This window comes from Lolium perenne, chromosome 1 (assembly GCF_019359855.2).
Source record: "Lolium perenne isolate Kyuss_39 chromosome 1, Kyuss_2.0, whole genome shotgun sequence".
Classification (NCBI taxonomy): Eukaryota; Viridiplantae; Streptophyta; class Magnoliopsida; order Poales; family Poaceae; genus Lolium; species Lolium perenne.
In genome coordinates, this window is record NC_067244.2 from 102,342,551 (window position 1) to 102,351,748 (window position 9,198).

The 9,198-nt window shown below is 40.3% G+C and overlaps 1 long non-coding RNA gene across 1 annotated transcript; it reads right to left on the bottom strand.

Moving 5' to 3' along the window:
• Positions 1 to 1,039: 1,039 nt before the first annotated feature.
• On the bottom strand, positions 1,040 to 8,436 carry LOC127298177 (uncharacterized). The gene is made up of 5 exons (XR_007849653.2): positions 8,134 to 8,436; positions 7,949 to 8,045; positions 7,707 to 7,783; positions 1,397 to 1,472; positions 1,040 to 1,230 (listed from the first exon to the last, which is right to left on the bottom strand). It is a non-coding gene; the product is annotated as an uncharacterized lncRNA (long non-coding RNA).
• Positions 8,437 to 9,198: the final 762 nt, after the last annotated feature.

Genomic DNA, 9,198 nt, shown 5'->3' on the forward strand with positions numbered 1-9,198 from the left:
CCCCACCAAACTGCCTTAACTTATCCATTCGCGTACCTGTTCGCCCTTGCTGGCCGTGTATGACTATATAAGTAGCTGGAACCCCTCATTAGCTCTTTAGACTTGTTTTGAACTCAAACCTAAATTTGAGCTTAGTCTCCCTTGGGTATCATCCCTCTGTAATCAAGGCATCTTGGTTGTTGATTTGGAACTTGTTGAGTGAGATTCTAGTACAAGATACTCTCTCTCCCTCACCAAGCTCTTCTTCTCCAATCCCAATCTCTCACCGGGAATTCTGCCGCGTGCCTCTTCCGGGTGATTCTATTGGCGTGGTCCATCGAGCCACGGAGGTAAGCATCGGGTGTATCGGGGTGTGTGTGTGCGTGAGTCTCGGAGTTCCTCGTGTTCATCGCCGTGTTCTTCGTGTTCCTCGCGTTTTTCCCATCTTCCCCCTTGGTTTCGAAGTCAATCCGCGAGATCGGGCCACACACGGGTCTCAGACCTCATCACATACACTTGGGTAAAGTTGCCTCACCCAAGGTTTTCGTAAACACTTACAACAAGGTAAACCTTGAGGGGTTCCCAACCTAAAGTTTCATGAGTTGAACTACTATTGCACTATGACCGCGATGAGAGTCATCTTTCCATAGAAGGTATAAAAGGAGTAATGGGTGGATCATACTTGCTTAAGGTAAGCATGTATTATGACAACACAAGGAGGAATATACTCTCAGATTTGTGGTGCCAACTATACAATCTAGACAGTGGAGTATCACTATCCAACATAGTCTCAATACGGTACAAAGGCATACCTCTCTCATTTTGAGAATACACCAAGATCATGACATTGATACCTCTAAACTACAAAAGTGGTGGGTGTGGGGTAAGTTACTATCTTGAGATGGAACATGCTCAAGTTGAGCATACAAGATAACCAAGTGGAATAGCAAGGCCATGATACCATGCATCCCATAATCACAAAGACAATAGTGGAGTATCACCACTAGGGAGTACCCCACTTGCAATCACACATAGATGACAAAAATAGAGAGAATAACACTCATAGAATTAAGGTGCTTTGGGTATCAACAATTGACATCCAACTAGACACCAAATCAGAGATCAAAAGATGGCTTGCCTTGGCTTATTTGTCCCCGGACTTCTTCAACTCCATCAATATAAGAATCCCAACATCATAAATAAAATCCTCGTCCGATTCCACTTCTTCTTCTTCTCCGGAATTGTTCGCATCTATCGCCGTAAAATATAAAAGTAACACAATCAATCACATTGCATCAACTAGACAACATTCAACAATCAACAACTAATCATGCAGCCAAGGTATAACATACTAAGGACTTATAGATACCACAAAACAAATTTAAGAGTTTTAATTTAGAAAACCCCATTTATTTACCCAGTAGAGGCATGAGTGCATCACAACTTAGCAATTGCCTCTCTCGGTTATCACCATGGTATAAACCAAATATCCCCTGGTAGATAACATCATAAAGAGGACAAGAGCATTAGTTTGACATCAAATACATTCACAAAGCATTTTCAAACATTTTTGGAAAAGTAGAAAACAGTTTTCCTAACTTAATTTGTTCACATAACACTACATCCAAAATAGGAAACAAACCATATTCCACATCATTTGAAAACTTAAGAAAAACCATAGGGCTAAAGTTGAGTTGCAGAGGTTTTGTTTTGCAAGCATAAAACAAAGGTTCCCCATCTCTACTAAAAAGAGTTGGTCAATGATAGAGCAAAGGTGGCCGATCTTTCGATGAGAGTATGATAGCGTCGATTTGTTGGTGGAGTTCGTGCTTGACGATCCGACTACACGTGCAAAGCTCGTGCGCCAATGCAATCGCTAGGACAATCTCCGGGAGTTACTGATCTTGCGGATGCACGATCAGCCTGACCAGCGAGGGTCTTAATTCCTACCTGAAATCGAGAACAAGTAAGAACTAATAATGCAATCAGAAGTATTGCGGATATAGATGAAAGCTTTATTGAAAAGGTGGGATTCCGAATAGTCGGTCTTGTTCTGGGCGTTGGCCTCAAAAGAAGTACACGAGAGTTGCAGCGATGGCTAACTTTTAATCTAATCAAAATCCAAGTTCTAATGACGGCTACAGAGGGATATATATGGGGGAAGTGAAGGGATTTTCGTCCAACCAGCTAGGGTTGGCCAAAAACACCCCTAAATGGGCCTTCCTCCACTTATATGGCCTCTTAAAATCCCCTAAAATACCTAATCCGAAAATACATGGGCCTGGCCCATTAAATAAGGTGACGCAGCACCAAAACTAACTCTTTGGACGAATTTTATGATGGAGTAACTTGTATAATTCATCCAAGCATCGTTGCTTCACTATGGTGGCTTCAATGTTCTGAAATCCTCGCTTGCAACGCCATCCTGAATCCTTGCAGGTCTGCTGCCATCTCCATGCATGTTCCTAATCCAATGCTTGGCGTCCATGCTAGATCCATTCCTAAATAATATAAATACATTTGATTTAGGCAGCATCATATTCTCATATATATTAGGAAGGATTCCTAGTAACGAAGGTACCTGAGATGTGGTTGTAGGAGTATTGGTTGTATCTATCATAGAGATGTCCTCATCATCCTCCCCTACTTGAATTGAAGTCGTCCTCGACGTAGTCTCATCTTTTTCACCAAGATATGCCTTCAAATCGGAGGTAATCATGTCCTCATCATCCTCCCTTTCTTGAAAGAAAAGCCGTCCTCGGCGATGTTTATTCTGTAAACATGCTAACAAAAGAGACAAGGTATATGCATGGTATATGTATATGTCATCCGTTTTAACAGCTCTGTCATGTTTTCCATTTAATTTTGTACATATACCAGTATTATAGTAGCGTAGAAGCTCATTAGTTCCCATTAAACATTTATCACAACTCAGTTTGCAGATATAAGTGAAGCACATATTAACTCCTTTCAAATTATAATGCTCATCATTAAACCATCCCAAAGTTGGTAAACCAAAATGTAAGGTCTCAAATTTACTAGCCACGTCATGTTGAATTAAACAATTTTGCAGCAAGTTATTTGGCATAGAATGAATACCAACATTGGAGGTCATATCAAAATGAAAAAGCATATATACAAATTCAGGTTTATTGGAACTATAAGAATCATCACACATGATGCAAATCCTATGTACCATAAAAACATTGTTGCTGACATACTCCCCAACCAAATTAAATGTAACATCGGGGGCGTAGACACTCTTTAAACAAGGAAGTTCATCAATTTTATGTCTAGCATGTGACAAAGATATAGGTGGATCCATCACAACAGAAAACAAAGAATTAGCATGAGAATGAGCCAACACTTCATTGTTCATAACCAGTTTTATATGATCCATACTAGAGTCAACTTTCAAGTCACAAGGTTCATTATCAGGAGCAAGAATTTCAGTTTGTGCACTCATAGACATGGAAGAATTAGCTTGTACAGTAGCTGTACTCAACATAGTTGGTATATCATTTACACAAGTTCCTAACACATGGTCATCATTGGAAACAAAATTCTCCGTTGGTACACTCATATCAATAGAGGAACGAAAAACAGCACATGGTACACACAAATCTGTAGGTTTGTCATAACTAGAGTCAACCAAAAGATTGCTAGTCATATCAATGATAATTTCAGTGGGTGCACTCATATTCCAAGACAAATTAAAATGATCAATTGGTACCCCCAACCCAAAATCTCTCGTAGCATGTAACTCATTTAGGGAACTCAAATTGATAGATGCATGAATGTCCGCAAAAGAAGCACCCAAAACATCTGGTATTGTAGCATGCAATTCAGTGGGTGTACTTAAATCAATAGAAGAATCCAATTCAGCACTAATAATTTCAGTGGACGCGCACATCATCAAAGAAGAATTGAATACAGGACTAATTGCGCTCACAACATCAATCTCAGTGGTAATATCGCATGCTACTTGCAAATCAGTAGTATGATCCTCTAATATAGGCGGTGTGGCCAAATCATCAGTGAACTCAACACATGGTATATTAATATCAACATGGTATTTACCAATTTCAAGTTCATTAACAAAACTAGGAAGCATCTCCATTGTTTGATCAGAAGATTGTTTCAAAGTGACAGCTCTATCCTCAATCAACTCAATAGACAAATCATCACATGAAATATGTAGGTAATCATGGATACCTTCATTTTTACCTTGGGACTCCAACGTAGAAGATGTTCGCAGCGACGTGTCGCAAGTCTGTGGCTGGGCGACTCGCACAACAATATTCATGCGTGGAACGTTGGAAGAAACAACCGGTACTAGTGTGCATGACTTGAAGGAGTTGGAATGGTCCAACGTTTTCTCCTGTATGTGTTTCTCAAAAGCACAAGCTCGAACATATATACCAATAGTAGAACGAGGAATATACTTAAACATAACCTTAATATCAGGGTTCAAGCCATTGAAAAACATGTTTCTAGTACTTTCCTCAAATTCCTTTATATCACAACGGTACATGTAAAATTTAAATTCCTGATAGTAAACATGCACGGTGTTACTACCTTGTTCTAACCGTTTAAGTTTGCGGATCATTTCACGTTGATGAGAAAGAGGCACGAATCTATGTCGCAATGCAGATTTTAAATCTCCCCAAGTAGTAGGTTTATTATCAATATTGTCTTTATAAGTCATGTACCACCAAATGGAAGCAAAATCTGTAAAAACTCTAGCAGCAGTTCTTACTTTCTCATGTTCAGTAAAATCATGGCATCCAAAAATATGGTCGACCTCAAACTCCCAATCAAAATAAGCATCAGTATTATATCTACCCTCATAAACTGGTAATGAAATAACCTGATCATGATCGCCTGTAAATGGTCGCACATGCATCTCCGTAGTCTTCATGGTACTCTGGTCGATGGATTGGTCCTCAATTCCTGTCATGGTTAGTACCCAAAAAGCACAAATGCATATGCCTACAAACTACGGAATATGGTGGTTCACGCGCAATTCGTCAAGCAAAATACAAAGCTCTTACAAGTTCTTACCAAACAGGAGGAAGGTGATATGGCAACCAACAAGGATCAGCTTCTCCCCGAGATTGCACAAAGCGATTACCAGGTGTCGACACAAAGCACGTGGAGAAATCTGTGGAGCTCTGGGAAGGCAAAGTATAGTGATATGGTGGCACAGTAATCAAATCAGCGATGCAAATTGAGTAAATGCTCAACGAAGGTACTGTGCTGGTCCTAGGCTAGATCGTATTAGAGACGCGAGCCTAAATCAGCAACGAGGTCACAATGCGGTACAAGATGCAAGAGGCAGCGAAACTGGCACTGGAGGATAGAGGCACCTAAGGTAAGGCGCCTAGTTTTTTTTTTTTTTTTTTTTTTTTTGGACTCAATCTTGGTGCATGACCCTAGAGGTCGCTATGGTAGGGCGGCCAGTGTTTTATTTTTTCGGCTTTTTTTTTTTTTTTTTTTTTTTTTGGGATCAACCTTGGCGCATGACCATAGAGGTCTCTATGGTAGGGCGCCCAGAAATTTTTTTTTTATTTTTTTTTTTTCGGATTTTTTTTTTTTTTTTTTTTTTGCAGAATCTACCTTGGCGCTAGACCATAGAGGTCTCTATGGTCGGGCGCCCAGATTTTTTTTTTTTTTTTTTTTTTTTTTTTTTTTGCAGCTAGACTGCTATCAGAATTCCGACGGAAAACGCGAAATTGACCAAGAAAACGGATCTAAAACCCGGAAAACCTCAGAAACAAAGATCAAGAAAGACCCTACGATGATGGGAATCAAAGGGGAACAACAAAGAGTTGCTGGCAGATGTGGCGGAAGTATATGGTGGCGGTGATATGGCGAGGACTGCAAGCGGAGATGGTGCGGCGGCGACGTGACTACTATGATCAGAACTCGAAACTGTAACGACTCTAGACGCTAAGACCAGCACGCGACACAACGATTGCAGACAAAGACTCAAAAAGCAAAAACTGAAAAGATCATGCAATGGCTTGGCAGGGGCTATGGGACGGATGATCTAAACCTAATATATTTTTGTGGGGCTTTTTCTGGGTTATAGGTAAAACAAATCTACACTAAGAAAACTGTAAATCTCACCGAGCAACCTGAAATCTGATACCACTTGATAGAGCAAAGGTGGCCGATCTTTCGATGAGAGTATGATAGCGTCGATTTGTTGGTGGAGTTCGTGCTTGACGATCCGACTACACGTGCAAAGCTCGTGCGCCAATGCAATCGCTAGGACAATCTCCGGGAGTTACTGATCTTGCGGATGCACGATCAGCCTGACCAGCGAGGGTCTTAATTCCTACCTGAAATCGAGAACAAGTAAGAACTAATAATGCAATCAGAAGTATTGCGGATATAGATGAAAGCTTTATTGAAAAGGTGGGATTCCGAATAGTCGGTCTTGTTCTGGGCGTTGGCCTCAAAAGAAGTACACGAGAGTTGCAGCGATGGCTAACTTTTAATCTAATCAAAATCCAAGTTCTAATGACGGCTACAGAGGGATATATATGGGGGAAGTGAAGGGATTTTCGTCCAACCAGCTAGGGTTGGCCAAAAACACCCCTAAATGGGCCTTCCTCCACTTATATGGCCTCTTAAAATCCCCTAAAATACCTAATCCGAAAATACATGGGCCTGGCCCATTAAATAAGGTGACGCAGCACCAAAACTAACTCTTTGGACGAATTTTATGATGGAGTAACTTGTATAATTCATCCAAGCATCGTTGCTTCACTATGGTGGCTTCAATGTTCTGAAATCCTCGCTTGCAACGCCATCCTGAATCCTTGCAGGTCTGCTGCCATCTCCATGCATGTTCCTAATCCAATGCTTGGCGTCCATGCTAGATCCATTCCTAAATAATATAAATACATTTGATTTAGGCAGCATCATATTCTCATATATATTAGGAAGGATTCCTAGTAACGAAGGTACCTGAGATGTGGTTGTAGGAGTATTGGTTGTATCTATCATAGAGATGTCCTCATCAGTCAAGGGTTTTAAATAAACCGAAAAGTTTTGCTTCAACAATGCATGTCACACATACACATTACTAACAGCAACAAATATGCACGAACAGAGACTAATAATATTTTTCCTAGATGGCCAGTACTAATACAAGACTAACCCAATTGGAATCACCCAAAAATATTAAACCTACAATTTTAGGAATTTCTTTGAATCTGACTGTACAGAAAAAAAAAAAGATCTGTAAGGCATAAATCGTAGAAAAATCGTAAAAATATGAGGCCACTGGCATTTGAAACGTACTCCCTCCGTTCTTTTTTAATTGACTCAGATTTAGTACAAACTTATACTAAATTCGAGTCAATTAAAAAAGAACGGAGGGAGTAATTAAACAGAGAAGCATACACAATTGGATTTGGGTTCAAATTGTTTCTGGATTGACAAGTTTACTGCATGTTTTCACCATTTGCTTTAACTATGGAGTTGCAGAACATGTAAAGGTTTGAAACTTGTTTGAGATGATTAAGAAAACATTCAGTAATCCTACAGAATTGGAATCACTCAATTAGGTTCAAAAATGGAATTTTGATGAATTAAAAGCTAACAGCCAGGTCTGCAGAACACACAGAACAAGTTTAATTCACCACAAATCGTACATAAATTATAAAAATATGAGGTCTTCTGCATCTGAAAGGTATTGAGTAGGTGGTTCTTACCCAACTTGATTCACTCCAAAATTAGTTTCCAAGCTCCTGGTTTAATTCGACAAAGCCAGATCTGACCAGATCTTGATCTGTGAACCATTTCAATTTCAGGAGGTCATTTGAAGTGAAACCAACGCAAAAATGAAGGTACTGGAGAGGGCTTTAACCCGCAGTTGAGTTTGCTCAAAAAGGTTTTGTAAAACGGAATAAATATAACAAACAGTGATTCTGCATGTTTGTAGAACTTTATTTACCATGCAAAATCCGTAACGAATTTGAGGATGAGACCAATGCCAAGTTATAGTTCTTTTCAATACCTATCTGTAGAACTTTGAATCACTCGATTTGGATCTGCACACAAGATTTGGCGGATTTTACAAGTTTGTACTAGAATCTGAAACAGCAAGATACAGAAATTACTGCAGGGATTTGGACGAACTTTGCTCAAGAACTTCAGATCTGAGGATTGCTCAACCTCCTCCATGCTTGGACCAGCATGCACCTGCATCAAGATCCAATCTTAGCAATGGAGGAAGAAGAAAAGGAGAGGAAACCAGCTAGGGTTGGGGGAGAAGAGAGTGAGAGAGATGCTCTCATGGTGAGGATGAGCTTGAGGAAGAAGGGGAGCTTCATCTTGGCTCGTTTTCATGGCCATGGCCGGCCATGGTAGCTAGGTGGAGCAGGATTTCGTGGGGGAGAGGTAGGAGAGGAGTGTGAGTGAGTGGTGGAAGGAGTGGAGAGTCAAAAATGAGAAGCAATGGAGGAGGGGGTGGCCGGCCAAGCTCCTTTTATAGAGGGAGGATGGTTGGCTGCCTCCTCATTGATTGGGCTGGTTGGGAGGCTGCTCATTTAGTGATTGGGTTAGGTGGGAGGCAAGGCTTGTAAGAGAAGAAAGTGGAGATGAAGAAATTTCAGCTCATGCATGCCAAGAGCTTGACATGGCCGGCTACTTCTTGATATTACAAGAGGACAAGCAAAGTGCAATACCATTTCATGCATGTCGGCCAAAGTTGAGTGTAGGGGATGATTAGCCAAAAGTGGCTTGGGGATGTATTCAAATTTGGGAAAGAGATGACAATAAACATTGGTGCCCATGTTGAGAAATAAAGTACTTTGATCAAATTGTCAATTTGGCCAAGAGATGATGGTGGTGATGATGGTTTAGATAACGGTAGAGCAAGGCTAAGAGAGATGGTGAGTGAAGCAACCATATACTCACAAGGATGAATATATTGACTTAAATCATCAATTCATGAGGTCAAGGTGATGATGGAAAGAATAGAGGATTGAGATGGGTATGATGAAATACAAGTTGATCTTCAAATAAGAGGTCAATTGGGAGTGATTTGAAAGTACCAAATGATCATCTACATGATCAAGAATTGGAGGATGAGGGAATACAATGTGGTAGATCAGAGAGATACACAAGATGTGCAAGAGTTGTCATTTGAAATAGAACTTATTTGAAAAGTAGTTGAAACACCTCAATTGTCTAGGGACAATT